We start from the raw sequence: 24908 nt of genomic DNA on the forward strand, positions 1-24908 counted from the left end.
ATATATATATATATATATATATATATATATATATATAGCACAACAAAGTTATAAAAGCTCAAAGATATGAGGTCTCTAAGTTTGGGTTTTTGTGCTAGTTGAAAAACAGTTTTCTTTCAACTTATAATACGAGTGTAACCCGACGCGCACAAAAGCTTACTTCTGCGAAGTTAACGCTCAAGCGGGAGTGTTAAATAACGCTCCACTTGTAATCTGGCCCAAGAAAAATGCTTGATAGAATGATGCCTGAGAATAACATGTAAATGTATATTAAACTTCAATTAGCTGTTGACAATATTGACAAAGTGTTGAGTTTTAGGGGCCAAATTATCAAATGGCGGGCAGACATGATTCGCTGTAGCGAATCATCTCTGCCTGACATCGCTAAATGCCGACAGCATACGCTGTCGGCATTTAACATTGGACAAGTGTTTCTGGTGAAATGCTTGTGCAATGCCGCCCCCTGCACATTTGAGGCCAATCGGCTGCTAGCCGGGGGTGTCAATCATCCCCATCGTATCTGATCGGGATGATTGCAGTCCGCCACCGATGAGCTAAGGAGATAATTCCAAACAGCAAGGGGTGTGACAGCATACAGTAAATGTATTAGTTAAAAGCACAGGGTTACAGGCATGATGAGTTAAGGAGCAGCTGCTTCTTAACTTATGTTTCTGTATGTTTCTGGTGTTCTGCACTTCGATTTCTAATAGGAACTGAAAAGCTCACAATTTCTCTCTCTCCATCTATACCTCCCTCTCTCATTCTCCTCTCTCTCTCCCCCTCCCTCTCTATCTTTCCCCCTCCCTCTCTCCCCCTCCCTCTCTCTCTCTTCCTTTCCCCGCTCCCTCTCTCTCTGTCTTTCTCCCTCTATACATCCCTCTCCCCTCTCTCTCTCCCCCCTCTCCCTCTCTCTCTCCCTCCCTCTTTACCCCTCCCTTCCTCTCTCCCCCCACCCTACCTTCCTCTCCCCCCTCCCTCTTCCTTTCCCCACCCTCTCTCACCTCTCTCTCTCTCCCCCTCCCTCTTTTCCCCTCCCTCCCTCCCTCTCTTTCTTTCTCCCCTCCCTCTGTCTCTCCCCTCCCTCCCTCTCTCTCCCCCCCTTTCCCCCTTCCTTCCTCTCTCCCTTCCCTCCCGTTCTCCCCATTTCTATATTTCTCCCTTTCTCCTGCCCTGTCTTTCTCTCCCCCTCCCTCTTTCTCTCTCTCTCTCTCTCTCTCTCTCTCTCTCTCTCTCTCTCTCTCTCTCTCTCTCTCTCTCTCTCTCTCTCTCTCTCTCTCCCCCTCCATCTCTCTCTCTCTCTCTCTCTCTCTCCCTTCCCTCTGCTTCTCCCTCCCTCTGTCCCTCTGTTTCTCCCTCCCTCTGCCTCTCCCACCCTCTGTCTTTCTCTCTTCCCCTCTGTCTGTTTCTCTCTCTCCCCTTCTGCCTGTCTCACTCTCCCTTTGTCTCTCTCTCCTTCTGTCTCTCTCTACTTTTCCCTCTCTCTTTCTCCCCTTCTTCTGCCTCTCTCTCTCTCTCTCTCTCTCTCTCGTTCTCTCTCCCACTGTTTCTCTTCCTCTCCCACTGTTTCCCTCCCAAAGTGCAGTTTGTGAATAATAACAGATACATATAATGGCTTTCAAAGCTTGTAGTCAGATGTTTTTAAAAAAAATTAAAAATGTTTATGTCCTTTTTTATGGCAATACAAAAATGTTGAGAGAGGGACATAGGTGGGTGGAGCAAAGGGGGTGGAGGCACCTGGTTAGTCTCAGCCCGCCCTTGGTTGCACCTGGTGGGGCCCATATTTTTATGCTGCCTAGGGAACCGCACTTGCTAGGCTGGCCCTGCACTCACGTTTCTTTATATTATATCTGTCGTTATACCAAAGCCCAATACTTAGGTCCTGATGATCAAAAACTCACCGACTTGGAAAAAAATCACACTGACAAGACTTTTTAGATCATCTCTCCTTAGTGGAGAGCTTAAAATCAGCATTTTATAGCTTGGCTCTTTTGCCTCCTACTGGAAGTGTAATTTATTCTGCTAGCTATGTTTACACAGCTTTGCTATAGCCTATACTTAAGTATTGAAACTTTCAGTATAGGTTGGAATACCATAGGCAAATAAGCTATTTCAAATGCTGATATAAAGGTAAAGGTGCCATTTGTTAACAATTTAATACACTTAGACCATAGAAATATAGAATTTGACAGTAGATAAGAACCAAAAAAGCCCATCAAGTCTACCCATATTACATGTTACTTTTTTCTTAGGATAGCCTTATGCGTGTCCCAGGCATTTTTTAATTCCTTTACAGTCTATGGGGGGTAGTTATCAAGCCGTCAACCTCAAATACGCTGGAATTCCGCAGCGTATTTGTGGCGAGGCTGATTCGCCTTAGTTATCAAGCCCTGCTGCCCGGCAAAAGTAGAATTTTGTGACGTAAGCTTCGATCCGCCGGACTCAGTCCGACACAGATCGATTCTTACGTCACTCCAGATGTTCCGCACACAAGTGCGGCACAATCTGACTACTTTTGCTAGTTATCAAAAAACTAGCAGGTACGCTCGGCACTTTTCCAGCCCAGCGTACCTGGTTTTCAAACCGCCGCCCTGGAGGCGGCGGATCCCATAGGAATCAATGGGAGTCTGACCATAGCGAAAGATCATGTTCGCTGCTGCCAGACATCCCATTGATTTCTATGGGAGCTGTCTACACCTAACACCCTAACATGTACCCCGAGTCTAAACACCCCTAATCTGCCCCCCCCCTACACCGCTGCAACTAAATAAATGTATTACCCTCTAATCCACCGCTCCCGGAGCCCGCCGCAACTATATTAAACATGTTAACCCCCTATACCGGCACCCCCGGAGCCCCCTGCAACTAAAAAAAGTGAGTAACCCCTAAACCGCCGCTCCTAGACCCCGCCACAACTCTTATAAATGTATTAACCCCTAAACCGCCGCTCCTGGACCCCGCCGCCACCTACATTATACCTAGTAACCCCTATCCTGCCCCCCCTATACCGCCGCAACTCTAATAAAATTATTAACCCCTATCCTGCCCCCCCTACACCGCCGCAACTCTAATAAAATTATTAACCCCTAAACCTAAGTCTAACACTAACCCTAACACCCCCTAACTTAAATATTAATTAAATACATCTAAATAATATTTATCTTATTAACTAAATGAATCCTATTTAAAACTAAATACTTCCCTTTAAAATAAACCCTAATATAGCTACAATATAAATAATAATTATATTGTAGCTATCTTAGGATTTATTTTTATTTTACAGGCAACTTTCAATTTATTTTAACTAGGTACAATAGCTATTAAATAGTTATTAACTATTTAATAGCTACCTAGCTAAAATAAAGAGAAATTTACCTGTAAAATAAAAACTAACCTAAGTTACAATTACACCTAACACTACACTATACTTTAATAAATTATTCCTATTTAAAACTAAATACTTACCTGTAAAATAAACCCTAAGATAGCTACAATATAATTAATAATTACATTGTAGCTATTTTAGGATTTATATTTATTTTACAGGTAACTTTGTATTTATTTTAGCTAGTTAGAATAGTTATTAAATAGTTAGTAACTATTTAATAACTACCTAACTAAAAGAAATACAAAATTACCTGTAAAATAAATCCTAACCTAAGTTACAATTAAACCTAACACTACACTATCATTAAATTAATTAAATTAATTACCTACAAATAACTACAATTAAATAAACTAACTAAAGTACAAAAAATAAAAAAAAGCTAAGTTACAAAAAATAAAAAAAAAATAAGTTACAAACATTTAAAAAAATATTACAACAATTTTAAGTTACTTACACCTAATCTAAGCCCCCTAATAAAATAACAAAGCCCCCCAAAATAAAAAAATTCCCTACCCTATTCTACATTAAAAAGTAAACAGCTCTTTTGCCTTACCAGCCCTTAAAAGGGCCTTTTGTGGGGCATGCCCCAAATAAAACAGCTCTTTTGCCAGTAAAAGAAAAATACAACCCCCCCAACATTAAAACCCACCACCCACATACCCCTAATCTAACCCAAACCCCCCTTAAATAAACCTAACACTACCCCCCTGAAGATCATCCTACCTTGAGTCGTCTTCACTCAGCCGAGCACCGATGGAACTGAAGAGGAGATCCGGAGCGGCAGAAGTCATCATCCAAGGGGCGCAGAAGAAATCTTCCATCCAATGAAGTCATCATCCAGGCATCGCTGAATAGGTCTTCTATCCGATAGAAGTCATTATCCAGGCGGCGTCTTCAATCTTCATCCATCCGGAGCGGAGCCATCTTCAGAAGAGCCTACGCGGATCCATCCTCTTCTTCCCGACGACTAACGACGAATGACGGTACCTTTAAGTGACGTCATCCAAGATGGCGTCCCTCGAATTCCGATTGGCTGATAGGATTCTATCAGCCAATCGGAATTAAGGTAGAAATCTATAATGTTTGCTCGCTGATACTTTTTCTTGAACGTTTGATCAATACATTAAAAAGCATATGTTGCAAAGTCCCCATTATTTGCTAATCTTTATGATTTTGCAATATTACTTTTCTGTTTTTGAAAATATATATCAATACACATGTATGCATTTGATATAGAAAAGACATAAAGGTCCGTCTCTTATGTGATGTACTTGTAATTGGATCACATCTCAAGTGCATTATTAACTGTGACCAACATTTTTTAGACACATGCCTGTGGATTGACTTATGAGAGTCCACTAATTAGATAATATGGGACTGTGTCATATGAGCAAAAATAAATGGCCAATCCACATAGGCTTTGAAACAAGGTAATCACTGATGACTAAATAGATTAAGATGATTGCCTTGGTAATGTTAAATATAATTATTTTAAGCTTGATGATTTAATCAATTACTATTCCAAACATTTACATCATCACAACTTACTTCAACGAGGAGCGAAACACCGGCAAACATCTGATCCGTCTTTGATGTAACGGCACAACGGAGCGTGGGCGGGGACACTCCACCTTTCCTGGACCAATGCAAAGGCTGCTACCACGGGCAGAACTGCAACACACGCCACAAACATATTGCAACAGAAATGCGAGAAAGGAAGCGCACTATGCACAGGAAACCAATGAGTTTTATACAAAAGTCGTACACATCCATAGATAAAAATTCCAGAAATTTTTTCTATATTAAAAATGGAACAAGACAGGGGTGCCCCCTGTGACCTCTACTATTTGCCTGCGCTATTGAAATTTTAGCCATAAAAATCCCGGAAAATAATGCTATTAGAGGAATATCTCTCCAAACTGATATACAAACTATCTCTTTTCGCGGATGACATACTTCTCACACTCACTAACCCTAGCACATTAATTCCAGAATTAAAGAGAGAGTTTAACGATTTTAGAAATATATCTAACTTCTTAATTAATTTTTCGAAAGTCAGAAATCATGAATCTTAACTTAAGTCAGACAGAATGGAATCTTACACAAAAAATGTGTCCGTTTAAATGGCAATCCATATCTATTATATATTTAGGGATATCACTGACGCGCCACCAATCAGACTTAATTGCTCTTAATTATGATACCCTCAAGAAGAATATAAAAGCTGATCTCAGCTCTTGGAGATCCAAACGCCTTAATTGGTTGGGGAGAATGGGGGCAATAACCATGAACATACTACCTAGACTTTTGTATCTTTTTCAAACTGTTCCAATACCTCTCCCACCATCTTATATAACTTCCCTACAAAAAATTATTAATGATTATATCTGGGATAGAAAGCATCCCAGAATTAACAAAACATTAATGTGCCTTCCCAAAGCATCAGGGGGACTGGGTGTTCCAGACCTGAAAAAGTATAGACAGGCGATATCCCTACAAAGAATAGTAGACTGGCACACTAATTATCAGGAAAAGATATGGGTTAAGATAGAACACCAAATAAGCTGCCAACATCATCTAGGCTCATTGTGTTGGCTAGAGAACTCTGAAAGAATGATAAAGTTAACAGATAACTATATAATTACAGAAACATTTAAAACGTGGGATAGATTGATGGTTTTGTACCCATTACTTTCATCCAAACCCTCACCCCTAACACCGCTCCTAGGTAACCCTGAGTTCCCTCCAGGAATTGAAATAGTTAAACTAAACCCTCTAGATAGGCAAAGTAATCTACCTTATTATATCCTTACTGAAGCTTGGACAATGTATCCTAGGTCGAAGCTCATAGAAAACAATCTACATATTTTTAATAACTGGTACTTCTACTTGCAAGCTCACTCATTTCTCCAATGTCACAAAGGGAAAAATAACTTGCTACGCACCTTATCCATAATATACAATATGCTACAACAGGTTCCGATAGGCACAGAACATCAATATATGAAAAGGTGGGAAAAAGAACTTAAAATCAATGTCTCCCCTGGGGATTTGTGTAAAATATTTAAAAGAACAATGAAAGCTTCTACATCAGCCAGGATTTTAGAAATTAATTTCAAGATACTACATCGCTGGTATTACACCCCTGCACGTTTAAAGACCCTGTATCCACAAAGATCTGATCTATGCTGGGGCTGCAAAAAAGAGGTAGGGAACATGGGACATATCTGGTGGAGTTGCGACAAAATTACCCCCTTTTGGGAAGATGTAGTAACCCAAACAGAGAAGATATTGGGAACAAATATTACATTGGACCCTTTATTGTGGCTCTTAAATAAACCTCCCAAAAAATTACCTGCAACATACTTAGCCTTATTCCAAATCATATCTAACAGTGCTAAAGTATTAATTGCACAACATTGGAAGCAAGATCAAATCCCCTCTATAGCTCTATGGGTAGACTCTATGGGGGGTAGTTATCAAGCCGTCTACTTTTCTGGCTTCGCCGGCCCAATACGCCCGCCTAAGCTCGCCTACCTTCGCCGCCGCGGACCTTGAATACGTTCGCCTAAGTTATCAAATAAAGCTGTCAAAAAGCCGCGGGCGATGAGCAGCGGACTGTGAGAGTTATCACTCATCCGATCTCGCTGCTCTTCGGCTTTTTCCCAGCTTTATTGCTAGCCTGTCACTAAGCACTCACACTAAACTACACTGTTCTATCCCTATACCGGCGCCCCCGGAGCCCCCCGCAACTAAATAAAGTTACTAACCCCTAAACCGCCGCTCCTAGACCCTGCCGCAAGTCTTATAAATGTATTAACCCCTAAACCGCCGCTCCTAGACCCTGCCACAACTCTGATAAATGTATTAACCCCTAAACCGCCGCTGCCGGACACCGCTGCCACCTACAGTATACCTAGTAACCCCTATCCTGCCCCCCCTATACCGTCGCCCTCTATAATAAAATTATTAACCCCTATCCTGCTGATCCCGCACCTCGCCGCAACTAAATAAATAGTTTAACCCCTAAACCGTCGCTCCCTGAACCCGCCGCAACCTATATTAAACCTATTAACCCCTATCCTGCCCCCCCTACACCGTTGTCACCTATAATACATTTATTAACCCCTATCCTGCCGCCCACTACACCGCCGCCACTGTAATAAAATTATTAACCCCTAAACCTAAGTCTAACCCTAACCCTAACGCCCCCCTAACTTAAATATTAATTAAATAAATCTAAATAATATTTATATTATTAACTAAATTAATCCTATTTAAAACTAAATACTTACCTTTAAAATAAACCCTAATATAGCTACAATGTAATTAATAATTATATTCTAGCTATTTTAGGATTTATTTTTATTTTACAGGCAACTTTCAATTTATTTTAACTAGGTACAATAGCTATTAAATAGTTATTAACTATTTAATAGCTTACCTAGCTAAAATAAACTGAAATTTACCTGTAAAATAAATCCTAACCTAAGTTACAATTACACCTAACACTACACTATACTTTAATAAATTATTCCTATTTAAAACTAAATACTTACCTTTAAAATAAACCCTAATATAGCTACAATATAAATAATAATTATATTGTAGCTATCTTAGGATTTATATTTATTTTACAGGTAACTGTATTTATTTTAGCTAGTTAGAATAGTTATTAAATAGTTATTAACTATTTAATAACTACCTAGCTAAAAGAAATACAAAATTACCTGTAAAATAAATCCTAACCTAAGTTACAATTAAACCTAATACTACACTATCATTAAATTAATTAAATAAACTACCTACAAATAACTACAATTAAATACAATTACATAAACTAACTAAAGTACAAAAAATAAAAAAAGCTAAGTTACAAAAAATAAAAAAATAAGTTACAAACATTTTAAAAATATTACAACAATTTTAAGCTACTTACACCTAATCTAAGCCCCCTAATAAAATAACAAACCACCCAAAATAAAAAAATGCCCTACCCTATTCTAAATTAAATAAAGTTCAAAGCTCTTTTACCTTACCAGCCCTTAAAAGGGCCATTTGTGGGGGCATGCCCCAAAGAAAACAGCTCTTTTGCCTGTAAAAGAAAAATACAACCCCCCCAACATTAAAACCCACCACCCACATACCCCTAATCTAACCCAAACCCCCCTTACAAAAACCTAACACTAATCCCCTGAAGATCATCCTACCTTGTCTTCACTCAGCCGAGCAGCGATGGAACCGAAGTGGACATCCGGAGCGGAAGAAGTTAATCCTCCAAGCGGCGCTGAAGAAATCTTCCATCCGATGAAGTCATCATCCAGGCGGCGCTGAAGAAGTCTTTGATCCGGCCGATATCATCTTCCAAGAGGCGCTGAAGATGTCTTCTATCCGGGCGATGTCATCTTCCAAGCCGGGTCTTGAATCTTCCTCCCGCTGACGCGGAACCTCCTTCTTCACCAACGGACTACGACGAATGAAGGCTCCTTTAAGGGACGTCATCCAAGATGGCGTCCCCTCAATTCTGATTGGCTGATAGGATTCTATCAACCAATCGGAATTAAGGTAGGAAAAATCTGATTGGCTGATGGAATCAGCCAATCAGATTGAGCTCGCATTCTATTGGCTGTTCCGATCAGATTTTTCCTACCTTAATTCCGATTGGCTGATAGAATCCTATCAGCCAATCGGAATTGAGGGGACGCCATCTTGGATGACGTCCCTTAAAGGAGCCTTCATCCGCTTGGAGGATTAACTTGGAGGATTAACTTCTTCCGCTCCGGATGTCCACTTCGGTTCCATCGCTGCTCGGCTGAGTGAAGACAAGGTAGGATGATCTTCAGGGGATTAGTGTTAGATTTTTGTAAGGGGGGTTTGGGTTAGATTAGGGGTATGTGGGTGGTGGGTTTTAATGTTGGGGGGGTTGTATTTTTCTTTTACAGGCAAAAGAGCTGTTTTCTTTGGGGCATGCCCCCACAAATGGCCCTTTTAAGGGCTGGAAAGGTAAAAGAGCTTTGAACTTTATTTAATTTAGAATAGGGTAGGGCATTTTTTTATTTGGGGGGGGGTTTGTTATTTTATTAGGGGGCTTAGATTAGGTGTAAGTAGCATAAAATTGTTGTAATATTTTTAAAATGTTTGTAACTTATTTTTTTATTTTTTGTAACTTAGCTTTTTTTATTTTTTGTACTTTAGTTAGTTTATGTAATTGTATTTAATTGTAGTTATTTGTAGGTAGTTTATTTAATTAATTTAATGATAGTGTAGTATTAGGTTTCATTGTAACTTAGGTTAGGATTTATTTTACAGGTAATTTTGTATTTCTTTTAGCTAGGTAGTTATTAAATAGTTAATAACTATTTAATAACTATTCTAACTAGCTAAAATAAATACAAAGTTACCTGTAAAATAAATATAAATCCTAAGATAGCTACAATATAATTATTATTTATATTGTAGCTATATTAGGGTTTATTTTATAGGTAAGTATTTAGTTTTAAATAGGAATAATTTATTAAAGTATAGTGTAGTGTTAGGTGTAATTGTAACTTAGGTTAGGATTTATTTTACAGGTAAATTTCAGTTTATTTTAGCTAGGTAAGCTATTAAATAGTTAATAACTATTTAATAGCTATTGTACCTAGTTAAAATAAATTGAAAGGTACCTGTAAAATAAAAATAAATCCTAAAATAGCTAGAATATAATTATTAATTACATTGTAGCTATATTAGGGTTTATTTTAAAGGTAAGTATTTAGTTTTAAATAGGATTAATTTAGTTAATAATAAAAATATTATTTAGATTTATTTAATTAATATTTAAGTTAGGGGGGCGTTAGGGTTAGTGTTAGACTTAGGTTTAGGGGTTAATAATTTTATTACAGTGGCGGCGGCGTAGTGGGGGGCAGGATAGGGGTTAATAAATTTATTATAGGTGGCGACGGTGTAGGGGGGGCAGATTAGGGGTTAATAAATTTATTATAGGTGGTGACGGGTTCAGGGAGCGGCGGTTTAGGGGTTAATACATTTATTATAGTTGCGGTGGGCTCCGGGAGCGGCGGTTTATGGGGTAATAACTTTATTTAGTTGCGGCGGTGTAGGGGGGGTCAGATTAGCGGTGTTTAGACTCGGGGTACATGTTAGGGTGTTAGGTGCAGACAGCTCCCATAGGAATGAATGGGATGTCTGTCAGCAGCGAACTTGTACTTTCGCTATGGTCAGACTCCCATTGATTCCTATGCGATCCGCCGCCTCCAGGGGTGGCGGTTTGAAAACCAGGTACGCTGGGCCGTAAAAGTGCCGAGCGTACCTGCTAGTCATTTGATAACTAGCAAAAGTAGTGAGATTGTGCCGCACTTGTGTGCGGAACATCTGGAGTGACGTAAGAATCGATCTGTGTCGGACTGAGTCCGGCGGATCGAAGTTTACGTCACAAAATTCTACTTTAGCCGGTCTCGAGCCTTTGATAACTAAGGCGAATCAGCCTCGCCACAAATACGCTGCGGAATTCCAGCGTATTTGAGGTTGACGGCTTGATAACTAGGCCCCTATACATAAGACCTTGCAACTGGAAAAATACCATTATATGAAAACAATGAAACAAGATTTCTTTCATGAGATGTTTTTTATTTGGGAAGAGTACATACATAGCAAGTATACTATATGATGTATGACATAAGATACAAATCTTGGATGAAAATGTGATCAAGTTATTTCATACGGGTTTTGCACTATAGCGGACAATCATCAACCTTTTCTATCTATATTTCTTTTCTTCTTCTCTCTCTATATTAACAAAAAAAAAAAAAAGGAGGTTAAAGTAATCAATTATGGTCATGTCAACATTAATTGTTACAATATGCAATACCAACTATATGTATAATGTGATGTAACGTGTCCATACACTGTAAATGTACCAATGTTATGTGTTACCTCAATAAAATAAAAAATTCCAGAAATTTATTTAAAAAAACTAAAAGCACAATAGTCAACACGGATAAAAACCTTTAGGTAAGTATGGACAGGTTTCGCATGGACAGGTTTTCGCATGCGCATGCATTTCGTGCGCATGCACACTTGATCACTGCTTACCTGTGAACCCGGCCATTAGTCTATTTATTATGCTGAATATTTCAAGGGACATACAAACATATAATCCTACCTGACAAGTCTAACTTTTATAGTGACATTTAAATGATAACGTTTCTAAATACTTACAATAATTTCTTATTTCATTTAAGCATACCACATATGGAGAGAATGGTAAATAAGATCAATCTATTCATAAGAAAAATAAGATTAGACTTATATTGACGCCACATTGAATATATAAGAGTCTAAAGGTTTAGGGCATATTGAACATAGAAGAAAGCAGCATTATACATTTAATAAATACATGTTTTCATAAATATTATATTTACATAAACTTATTACCTTGTATTTAGCCAATAAATCAAATATCAGAACAGAATATGTAGCAGCATATCTTATATTTAGTCAATGATTCGAATATCAATTAAAAATATAAAACAGTGTAACAGGGTAACAGACCTTTGAATATAAATGTACCTAAAGACAAGGAAAAGACAAGGGCCCATAGTTATTAAGGTCTGGCGGACCTGATCCGATACTGCGGATCAGGTCCGCCAGACCTCGCTGAATACGGCGAGCAATACACTCGCCATATTCAGCATTGCACAAGAGCTGCTGGTGCAACGCCGCCCCCTGCAGACTCGCGGCCAATGGGCCGCCAGCAGGGGGGTGTCAATCAACCCGATCATACTCGATCTGGTTGATTTCCGGCGATGTGTGTCCGCCTGATCAGAGCAGGCGGACAGGTTATGAAGCAGCGGTCTTTGTGACCGCTGCTTCATAACTGCTGTTTCCAAGGGGCGTCAAGCTCCATACGGAGCTTTATACATGTGCCCCATAGAGAAGAGTGATAATATGATATAATTCTACACAAAGGTATCAAGTGAATAAATCTATATCCCTCCTCATAAACCCTGTGGGTCTCTTTTTTGTAAAGTAAACATCCAAAAAACTCCCTTTTATTTAGTGTAGTGTCATCCCCGTATCTTCTCCTCTCTTCCACTTGGTTATATGGTCAATACCTTGAATTGTGAGAGAGGTAATGTCATAGTTGTGAAACTGTTTGAAGTGTCTAGACACTGGGGTATCTGATTCATCATCTTCAGTCGATCTGAGGTGCTGCAAAAACCTTTCTTTAAGGTTTCTTTAGTTTTACCAGTGTACTGAATTTTACTGATTTGACATGTTAATAAATATACAAAGTGTGTTGTTGTACAGTTAATACAAAAGTTGATGTCATACTCTCTATTGGTGACACTTGATAAAAACGTGTCTCCCTCTAACACAAAGTTACAGGTTCTACAGATGGGCCTTGTACATCTATAAAAACCTTTTCTTCTCTTGAGCCAGCATGTATTTGTGACAGGTTTTATATCTGAGGGGGGCAAAAAGTTAGCCAATGTTTTGCCCCTTTTGCCATCCTGTATAACCTCTTTGATGATAGGGTCAGAGTACAAAATAGTTAAAGATCCTTTGATGTTTTCACAAATTTGATTGTATTCTAGACCTCGCTTGCTTTTGATATTCTCTCTTTGATTTTTTCTCTCATTTGTACAATTCCTTTTTATACGTATGAGTTCCCCTTTCGGGAATACCCTTCATTACATGTCTGGGATGACACAAATCAAATTTCAATAGCGTATTACCAGCAGTAGTTTTTCGAAACATAGTATTTTAATTTACATGATCCGTCTTATTACTCCTGACTGTGAGGTCCAAAAAGTTAATGAATTCAGTACTTTGTTCACACTTGTTGAGGTTCAAATATTCACAAACTTTATTGTTTCATGTTCATCACAGTCAAGGATAAAAAACAGATCATCTATGTATCGATGATATTGTATAATGTTCCCTCTGAAAGGATGACGTTATGTCATTCTGTGAAAAAGTACATGAAATCGTGATAATTTCATAATTAAAATATGCTTTGTGTATCTAATCTGCTGTATATTGTTTGTATGTATCGAATTATGTATGTATATGATGATATTTGTACGGAAATGTAGCTAAATGAGTGTATGTTCATGTATGTCTATGTAAGTCAATGTAAAATGGGTTTGTGTGCATTTTTTTTCTAACACCCAAGATCTTGTATCTTTGATCCGTTATATATATATTTTTTTAAATTTTATTACAAATTATTGTACAGTGTTTGTATGAGTGTAAGTGTAATATTTTTGAAGTGATTAGTGAAGGTTTTTAGTTGCGATATATCAATAACTACTGGTCTTGGATAGCGTTATGGATTTGCACGTGGATGGGGATTTTTGTTGCGTTATGGAGGTTTTTTAAAACCTGTAATGGCTGCCTTAGGGAAATTGATGTGTTATAGGCCATAACGCTACAATTTGAGTCATAACGCACATCTCGTAATATACCTGTATGTTAGGTAAAATAGTCTTCCAATGACAAATTGAAAAAAATAAACAACAAAAACAAACATATTTTTTCATTACCAGATTTCTGTGGGATCAATACTTATCCATCTGAATGTCGATGCATATTGTATTGGGTAGTACTTTGTTAAGGGTTCAGATTTTTTCCAAGCACATTTTTCCATGAATTTGGGACTTTTTTTTAGCTACTTGAAAACCCATTTCTTTCATGTAATAGGCAAGAGTCCATGAGCTAGTGACATATGGGATATACAATCCTACCAGGAAGAGCAAAGTTTCCCAAACCTCAAAATGCCTATAAATACACCCCTCACCACACCCACAATTCAGTTTTACAAACTTTGCCTCCTGTGGAGGTGGTGAAGTAAGTTTGTGCTAAGATTTCTACGTTGATATGTGCTTCTCAGCATTGTTGAAGCCCGATTCCTCTTAGAGTACAGCGAATGTCAGAGGGACATGAAGGGAGTATCACTTATTGAATACGATGATTTCCCTAACAGGGGTCTATTTCATAGGTTCCTGTTATCGGTCGTAGAGATTCATCTCCTACCTCCCTTTTCAGATCGACGATATACTCTCAATTTACCATTACCTCTAGTGATAAATGTTTCAGTACTGGTTTGGCTATCTGCTATATGTGGTTTGGCACTTTATGCATTTATATTAATTTCTAAATATATGTATTGTACTTATATTTGCCATGAGTCAGGTTCATGTATTTCCTTCTGCAGACTGTCAGTTTCATATTTGGGTAATATAAACATCTTTTAAAGAATTTTTTTTTTTACCTGGGGTTTAGTTTTTTTAAAATTGACTACTTCTTGCAAATTGCGGGCTGCATTAGGCCCGCGGGTGCGTCAAATGCTAAACTTTTATTTATTATTTATCAGAGGCCTATGCTATTTGCATTTTTTCCCATTCCTGAAACTGTCATATAAGGAAATAGATAATTTTGCTTTATATGTTGTTTTTTTCTCTTACCTTTTGCAAGATGTCTCAATCTGATCCTGCCTCAGAAGTTTCTGCTGGAACATTGCTGCCTGACATCGGTTCTACCAAAACTAAGTGCATTTGTTGTAAAATTGTTGAAATTATTTCGCCGAATGTCATTTGTAATAGTTGTCATGATAAACTTTTACATGCAGATAGTGTATACATTAGTAATAGTACATTGCCAGTTGCAGTTCCTTCAACTTCTAATGTGCATGATATACCTGTAAATTTTAAAGAATTTGTTTCTGATTATATCTTGAAGGCTTTGTCTGCATTTCCACCTTCTAATAAACGTAAAAGGTCTTTTAAAACTTCTCATTTAGTTGATGAAATTTCAAATGACCAACAACATAATAATTTATCCTCTTCTGATGAGGATCTATCTGATACAGAAGATCCTTCCTCAGACATTGACACTGACAGATCTATTTATTTTTTTAAAATAGAGTATATGTGTTCTTTATTAAAATAAGTGTTAATTACTTTGGATATTGAGGTAACCAGTCCTATTGACGTTCAGTCTAATAAACGTTTTAATGCTGCTTTTAAACCTCCTGTGGTTTCTCCAGGGGTTTTTCCTATTCCTGAGGCTATTTCTGATATGATTTCTAGGGAATGGAATAAGCCAGGTACTTCTTTTATTCCTTCTTCAAGGTTTAAAAAATTGTATCCTTTACCAGCAAAATCTATAGAGTTTTGGGAAAAAATCCCCAAAGTTGATGGGGCTATTTCTACTCTTGCTAAACGTACCACTATTCCTATGGAAGATAGTACTTCCTTTAAGGATCCATTAGATAGGAAGCTTGAATCTTATCTAAGGAATTTATATTCAGGTCATCTTCTCAGATCTGCAATTTCTTTGGCTGATGTTGCGGCTGCATCAACTTTCTGGTTGGAGAATTTAGCGCAACAGGAATTGGATTCTGACTTATCTAGCATTATTCGCTTACTGCAATATGCTAATCATTTTATTTGTGATGCCATTTTTGATATTATCAAAATTGATGTTAGATCCATGTCTTTAGCTATATTAGCTAGAAGAGCTTTGTGGCTTAAATCTTGGAAGGCTGATATGACATCTAAATCTAGATTACTATCTCTTTCTTTCCAAGGTAATAATTTATTTGGTTCTCAGTTGGATTCTATTATTTCAACTATCACTGGGGGAAAGGGAGTTTTTCTGCCTCAGGATAAAAAACCTAAGGCTTCTAACCATTTTCGTTCCTTTCGTCAGAATAAGGAACAAAAACTCAATCCTCCCCCAAGGAGTCTGCTTCCAATTGGAAGCCTTCCTCAAATTGGAATAAATCCAAGCCATTTAGGAAACCAAAGTCAGCCCCTAAGTCCACATGAAGGTGCGGCCCTCATTCCAGCTCAGCTGGTAGGGGGCAGATTAAGGTTTTTCAAGGATATTTGGATAAAATCTGTCCAAAATCAATGGATTCAGAGCATTGTCTCTCAAGGGTATCGAAGAGGATTCAGAGTAAGGACTATTCTGCCTTTTGTTCAGCAAGGACATTATATGTACACAATAGACTTGCAGGATGCATACCTTCATATTCCAATTCATCCAGAACATTATCAATTTCTGAGATTCTCTTTTCTAAACAAGCATTACCAATTTGTTGCTCTTCCATTTGGCCTAGCAACAGCTCCAAGAATCTTTTCAAAGGTTCTAGGTGCCCTACTCTCTGTAATCAGAGAACAGGGTATTGCAGTGTTTCCTTATTTGGACGATATCTTGGTACTAGCTCAGTCTTTACGTACTGCAGAATCTCACACAAATCAACTAGTGTTGTTTCTTCGGAAACATGGTTGGAGGATCAATTTACCAAAAAATTTCTTGATTCCTCAGTCAAGGGTCACCTTTTTAGGCTTCCAGATTCAGTGTCCATGACTCTGTCTCTAACAGACAAGAGACGTTTAAAATTGGTTGCAGCATGCCGGCACCTTCAGTCTCAGTCATTCCCTTCAGTGGCTATGTGCATGGAAGTTTAAGGTCTCATTACTGCAGCATCGGACGCGATCCCCTTTGCTCGTTTTCACATGAGACCTCTACAGCTTTGTATGCTGAATCAATGGTGCAGGGATTATACAAAGATATCACAATTAATATCCTTAAATCCAAATGTACGACACTCTCTGACATGGTGGATAGATCACCATCGTTTAGTTCAAGGGGCTTCTTTTGTTCGGCCAACCTGGACTGTGATCACAACAGATGCGAGTCTTACAGGTTGGGGAGCTGTTTGGGGGATCTCTGACAGCACAAGGGGTTTGGAAATCTAAAGAGGCGAGATTACCAATAAATATTTTAGAACTCCGTGCAATTTTCAGAGCTCTTCAGTTTTGGCCTCTGCTAAAGAGAGAACCGTACATTTGTTTTCAGACAGAGAATATCACAACAGTGGCATATGTCAATCATCAGGTCCCCAAGCTATGAAAGAAGTATCTTGGATACTTGTTTGGGCGGAATCCAGCTCTTGCCTAATCTCTGCGGTGCATATCCCAGGTGTAGACAATTGGGAAGTGGATTATCTCAGCCGCCAGACTTTACATCCAGGGGAGTGGTCTCTCCATCCAGATGTGTTTTCTCAGATTGTTCAGTTGTGTCGTCTTCCAGAGATAGATCTCATGGCCTCTCATCTAAACAAAAAACTTCCCAGATACCTGTCCAGGTCCAGGGATGTTCAGACAGAAGCAATGGATGTGCTGACACTTCCTTGGTGTTATCATCCTGCTTACATTTTCCTGCCTCTAGTTCTCCTTCCAAGAGTGATCTCCAAAATCATGATGGAACAATCATTTGTGTTGCTGGTGACTCCAGCATGGCCACACAGGTTTTGGCATGCGGATCTGGTTCGGATGTCCAGTTGCCCGCCTTGACCACTTCCGTTACGGCCAGACCTACTATCTCAAGGTCCGTTTTTACATCAGGATCTCAAATCATTAAATTTGAAGGTATGGAAATTAAACGCTTAGTACTAAGTCATAGAGGTTTCTCTGATTCAGTGATTAATACCATGTTACAAGCTCGTAAATCTGTCTCTAGAAAGATTTATTATAGAGTTTGGAAGACTTACATTTCATGGTGTTCTTCTCATAAATTCTCCTGGCATTCTTTTAGAATTCCTAGAATTTTACAGTTCCTTCAGGATGGTTTGGATAAGGGTTTGTCTGCAAGTTCCTTGAAAGGACAAATCTCCGCTCTTTCTGTTTTATTTCACAGAAAGATTGCTATACTTCCTGATATACACTGTTTTGTACAGGCTTTAGTTCATATTAAGCCTGTTATTAAATCAATTTCTCCTACTTGGAGTCTTAATTTGGTTCTGAAGGCTTTACAGGCTCCTCCATTTGAACCTATGCATTCTTTGGACATTAAACTACTTTCTTGGAAAGTGTTGTTCCTTTTGGCCATCTCTTCTGCTAGAAGAGTTTCTGAGTTATCTGCTCTTTCTTGTGAGTCTCCTTTTCTGATTTTTCATCAGGATAAGGTAGTTTTGCGTACTTCTTTTCAATTTTTACCTAAGGTTGTAAATTCTAACAACATTAGTAGAGAAATTGTTGTCCCTTCCTTGTGTCCTAATCCTAAGAATTCTTTGGAAAGATCCTTACATTCTTTGGATGTGGTAAGAGCTTTGAAATATTATGTGGAAGCTACTAAAGATTTCAGGAAGACTTTCAGTCTATTTGTTTTATTTTCTGGTCCTAGGAAAGGTCAGAAGGCTTCTGCTATTTCCTTGGCTTCTTGGTTGAAACTTTTGATTCATCAAGCTTTTTTGGAGTCGGGTCAGGCCCCGCCTCAGATAATTACAGCTCATTCTACTGGATCAGTCTCCACTTCGTGGGCTTGTAAGAATGAAGCTTCAGTTGATCAGATTTGCAAAGCGGCAACTTGGTCCTCTTTGCATACATTTACTAAATTCTACCGTTTTGATGTATTTGCTTCTTCGGAAGCAGTTTTTGGTAGAAAAGTTCTTCAGGCAGCTGTTTCAGTTTGATTCTTCTGCTTTTGATTTAAGTTTTTTTCTTTCAAAAATGAAATATACTTATTTTTTTGGGTTGTGGATTAATTTTTTTCAGCAGCATATGGCTGTTTTTATTTTATTCCCTCCCTCTCTAGTGACTCTTGAGTGGAGATCCACATCTTCGGTATTGATATCCCATATGCCACTAGCTCATGGACTCTTGCCAATTACATGAAAGAAAACATAATTTATGTAAGAACTTACCTGATAAATTCATTTCTTTCATATTGGCAAGAGTCCATGAGGCCCACCCTTTTTATGGTGGCTATGATTTTTTGTATAAAGCACAATTATTTCCCAATTTCCTTTGTTGATGCTTTCTACTCCTTTCTTTATCACCCCACTGCTTGGCTATTTGTTAAACTGAATTGTGGGTGTGGTGAGGGGTGTATTTATATTCATTTTGAGGTTTGGGAAACTTTGCCCCTCCTGGTAGGATTGTATATCCCATATGTCACTAGCTCATGGACTCTTGCCAATATGAAAGAAATTAATTTATCAGGTAAGTTTTACATAAATTATGTTTTTTGCCTTTTTTTTTAAATGGCTTTTATTTTGTGGTTGTTACCGTTTTTGCACATGCTTATGTCACTTGTTAACAAACAAATGTTTGTTTTTTTATAAAAAAAGAAAATATGGATCACATTACACTTTCAAACTATTGAATATGTCCGCAAATTAAATATGATCATTATGTTAATTTATGATTGCTGTGAAATGTGTACACATTTTAAACATGTTAATGGGTCATTAAAAGACCCAGGTGTGCAACTAGTGCTGCTGATTGGATTAGCTGCAGTTTCTACTTGGGACGAGCAGTGCTATTCAGGTTCCAAACGGTTCTTTAACTTTGTGTTTAACCCCTTTGCAGGGGTTAACCACTTGGCTTTGCAGTGTTGTTACTGATAAAATTACATGCTCTAATAAATTTAGAGCATATCATTTTATCTCTACAATGGACCTTTAATTGTAAAATTGCTCATATAATTGAAAATACTTTCATAATTCAGGTAAAGGGGCTGATTTATCATATGTCGGCGGACATGATCCGCTGAGCGGATCATATCTGCCGGACATCGCTGAATGCTGACAGCATATGCTGTCAGCATTTAGCATTGCACAAGCAGTTCTGGTGAACTGCTTGTGCAATGCCGCCCCCTGCAGATTCGTGGCCGAAAGCAGTAGGTGTCAATCAACCCGATCGTATAAGATCGGGCTGATTGATGTCCGCAGCCTCAGAGGCGGCAGACAAGTTAAGGAGCAGCGGTCTTAAGACCGCTGCTTCTTAACTGCTGTTTCCGTGGAAACAGTTGCATTGGGGCCTGATTGAACGCTTGGTAAATCGGCCCCAAAGCATGCAATTTTAACTAACATTTCAAATTTACTTAGTTCTCTTTGATATCCTATGTTGGAAATAATACATAGAAGCAGAAATGCACTATTGGGAACTAGTTGGCTGGTGACTGGTTGCTATGCACATATCCCTGTTGTCATTGGCTTACTAGAAGCTAGATTACAGAGTGGCGCGCTAACAGTTACACTCGAGCGATAAGGGGTTTATCGCTGGTGTTAACACACTTTACAAGTTGAAATTAAATGTGTTCGCTCAAGTGCAATTGAATTTAATGCTTGTTGGGTTAGCGCGACTTCCTCGCTCCAGTTATCTGTTACACTTAACTAAAAAGCTGCACAAAATACATAAAAATACATTACAAAATGCAGTTGCATTCATAATAACACCATCTAATAAAAATAATGTAAAAAAAATGCTTTAAAAAGTTATAAGGGCTCAATGATATGAGGTCTCAGGTGTTAGAAAAAAAAGGGCTGCAAAGGACTTTAATATAGAGATACATACATATACAGTACATGTCTAAATATGTACATTTTGTCACGTCGTGCCGCTCTAGCCGTTACTAGGGATGCAGCGCCTGCTGTTCTGCTCCTTGTCTACGGTACAGTTGGCTCCTGTGTATGTGCGGCAGTGACGTCATCATCACACACTCCTTTCATTCTGAAGCCGGTCAGGATCTCCTGTGGCGCAAATCCTGCGCCTATGTAAGTTGCTAACTTTCTACCTATCACTGCCCAAGTATAGGTATTACTTAGTGTGCTCCTGGGTGTGATTATTACTGTATTCTGGATTGCCATAACGTTATTGAACTCTGCTTTTCTGACTACTCTGCTTGCTTAACCCCTAAAGTACTGGATTGACATTCTGTTATTGAACTCTGCCTGTCTGACTACTCTGCTTGCTTATCCTCTAAAGCACTGGATTGCCATAACGTTATTGAACTCTGTCTGTCTGTCTGACTACTATGCTTGCTTAACCCCTAAAGTACTGGATTGCTATACTGTTATTGAGCTCTGCCTGTCTGACTACTCTGCTTTCTTAACCCTAAAATACTGGATTGCCATGCAGTTACCGAACTCTGCCTGCCTGACCATTCTATTGGTTTATTTCTGAACTGTAATTATTGGAATCCCTTGTTGCCGATTCCTGCCTGTTATCAGTCATTCTATTGGTTTACCCTTGAACTGCCATACCGCTGGATTCCCTACCTGTTGCCGCCAAAGGCTACCCCGCCTATTTTGAGTACCGCTTACCTCATTTTGAGAAATTTCTCTGCTCTGGGATATTCCCTATCATTTCACCTTGAAGCCGGGATAAGAACACTACTGGCCATGTTTAGTCTGATAGTGGAATATCCCACAAGCATTAGATTATACATGGGCATGGACCCAAATGAGGTAGCAAGAGCAGTTTATCTTCAAGGACAGATGTTGGGAACCCATACCGTACAGTTGCCGAGTGTGGATTCCAAACTAGAGGCTATAACCGCTCAACTCTCCTCACTAGTTGCAGCGAAGGATACTGCGCCTGTTGTTCTACTGCCAGTATCTGCTCCTAGGAATGCAACTTCTTTCCCTGCTTCTGGAAGTATACCCCGGATACCATTACCTGACAAATATGATGGTACTACTGATTGTAGGGGTTTTCTTAACCACTTTCGCAATGATCCTCACACCTTCCAGTCTCATAAGTCAAGCGTCACCTTTATCATATCCTTACTGAAAGACAAGGCCCTAGCCTGGGTCTCCCCCCTTTTGGAACAGAAGGCTCCACTCTTGAACGATGCTGATGCTTTAATTTCTGCATTATCTTCTGTGTTTGGGACCTCTGGCCGTACTTCTGCTGCAGAGTACTCTCTCCTGGATCTCTGCCAGAGCAATAGAACTGTGGCACAATATGCCATAGAATTTCGCACCTTGGCACTCTAGATCAGTTGGGATGGCAGTGCTCTCAAGGCAGCCTTTAGGAGAGGTCTGCATGAACACATCAAAGATGAACTGACTTTATAACACTTTGCATCAGTCTAGACTCTCGCTTTCAGGAGAGACAAGCTGAGAGAGGCAGAACTCAGAGAATCCTTCCCTCCCGTCCTTCTATTCATCCGGTCTCTGCACTATCCTCTACCCCGTCAACACCCCCAGTTACCCCAGTAGAGGAACCCATGGACCTCTCCTCTTTCAAACCCACAGAGGCTGAAAGACAGAGAAGAAGGAGATTGAGGCTATGCTTTTATTGTGGTTCTAACTCCCACTAACTAAAAAATTGTGACATTCGGCTGGGAAAAGCCAATGCTTAGAGGATAACACTGGGGTACCTCTAAGCATGATCACTACTAAATCCCCTCACTCCTCTTGTATCCTGGTACCTGTTAACCTTACCTTCATTCAGAATTCTGTCCACACTCAAGCCTTCATTGATTCAGGGGCAGCTGGAAACTTTCTGGATCACTGTTTTATAATTCAGGCTGGGTTGCCTCTTCTGCAGAAAAGACATTGTCTCAAAATAACTACTCTGGATGGCACTCCCCTTCGTTCATGGTTAATCATTTTTGAGTCAGCGCCCCTGACTGTGGGAGTCCTTCATACCGAACAGATGCAGTTTGAGGTCATTCATTCCCCAGCACAGCCTGTCATCCTTGGTCTTCCTTTGCTTCGTATACACAATCCACAGTTCGACTGGGCTGCGGGACAATTGGCCTCCTGGGGTATCTCCTGCTTCCACTCCTGCCTTGCTAAGGTTACTCCTCTGCTCTGCATCCCCATAGCCAGTCTACAGACCCCTTTAAGCCTTCCCTCAGTATATGCGTATTTCACAGATGTGTTTGAAAAGAAAGCAGCTGATGTGCTGCCACCCCACCGTCGTTATGACTGCAAAATTTACCTCTTTCCCGGAGCCCCAATTCCTAAAGGGAGGACTTATCCTCCCTCCAAAGCTGAAACCAAGTCCATGGAGGGGTACATCCAAGAGAACCTAACTAAAGGTTTCATTTGCTCTTCCTCCTCTCCTTCTGGGGCTGGCTTCTTTTTCGTCAGGGGAAAGAGAGAGCAAGGGGTGGGACCGCTGTACTGCAAAAAATGGCCCATGTGAACGGGCTTTAGGACTAGTATTTAATAAAGTGTTTAACTGTAAACATTTCACATTCCAATGTTCTTCACATAGGGGAATATGTTCTAAGTATTTTTTAAATATATATTCCCATACATAGTTATATATATCTATACCCATATATAATCATCTATATATATAGTTATATATTTTACCAAAAAAACATCAAATAGAAATCTGTATTTATTAATAAATAGAACATATTCTTCTATGTGAAGAACATATTCATATTTCATGTCGAATTAGCACACTGAGATCGGTTTGTGTCTGAGTAAGGGTGTTGTTGTTTTTTTCCACTTTTTAGTGCTCCATTTAAGTCTACGGGCAAATACGTTAATGCGGTTGCAATTTCTAACTTTGGCTATATGTTTGCTTCGGGTAAGTGCATGAGCAAATACTTTTTAATTTCAACTTGTAATATGCATGGTACCTGAGGAGCGCAAAAAGCTTACTTCTAGCAGAGTTAGCACGAGCGGGAGCGATAAATAGCACTCCACTCATAATCTAGCCCTTGATGTGTGGCACATTGCTTCTCTGGAGCTGACTGTATCTATGTGTTTAAAACCACATTGTTATATGCATGCAACAGTGCAATAATAACTTGCTCTAACACATTACAGCATTTTCTTTTTGCCCTTTTATGCCTCTTGTAGTTGAGGTTGTTTTACGTTTACTTTGGCTACATCTTTTGTTTCCATGGTCTGGGAAAATCTATGTAAAAATCTTTTTGTAAAAGTCTTTGATTACCCTGTTTCTAGCAGTTTTTAATTTGGTTTTCTTGTGTTGAATTCAATTTGATGTTATACAGGTAAATCATTAACTAATTCCAGGCATTTAGGCTTAGAAAAGGAAGCAAATAAATAAAGAAAAAATAATCCGAGCTTATGTTTCCACCTGAGAATTTAGATGTATTGAAATAGGGAAGCCACTTTCTGTGACATCACTATGAAATATTTTTCAAAGTATGTTAAAGGGACAGTCAAGTAAACATTTTAAACAACTTTTCAATTTACTTTTTTTTATCAAATTTGCTTTGTTATCTTTGTATTCTTTGTTGCAAGCTAAACCTAGGCAGGCTCATATGCTAATTAATTTCTAAGCCCTTGAAGGCCGCCTTTTATGTCAAAGGATTTTGACAGTTTTTTTACAGCTAGAGGGCGCTAGTTTATGTGTGGCATATAGATAACATTGTGCTCACGCCCGTGGAGTTACCCAGGAGTCAGCACTGATTGGCTAAAATGCAAGTCTGTCAAAATAAAAAGAACCATAATAAGGGATAGTCTTAGATACACGGTAATCACATAGGTAAAAAGTATAAACGTATATTAATATAACCGTGTTGGTTATGCAAAACTAAGGAATAGGTAATATAAGGATTATCTATCTTTTAAAAAAATAATAATTCTGGAGTAGACTGTAACTAATATTCTGTGGGTGAAAAATCACAGCCATTTGAAAATTTAGCAATTCAAAGAGATTTTTACTCTCACCTTGTGATAGCAGCAAGTTGCTATTTATGCTTGTTATAATCAATGGAGTTGCACATAGAAGAG

Source organism: Bombina bombina, chromosome 4 (genome assembly GCF_027579735.1).
Source record: "Bombina bombina isolate aBomBom1 chromosome 4, aBomBom1.pri, whole genome shotgun sequence".
Taxonomy (NCBI): Eukaryota; Metazoa; Chordata; class Amphibia; order Anura; family Bombinatoridae; genus Bombina; species Bombina bombina.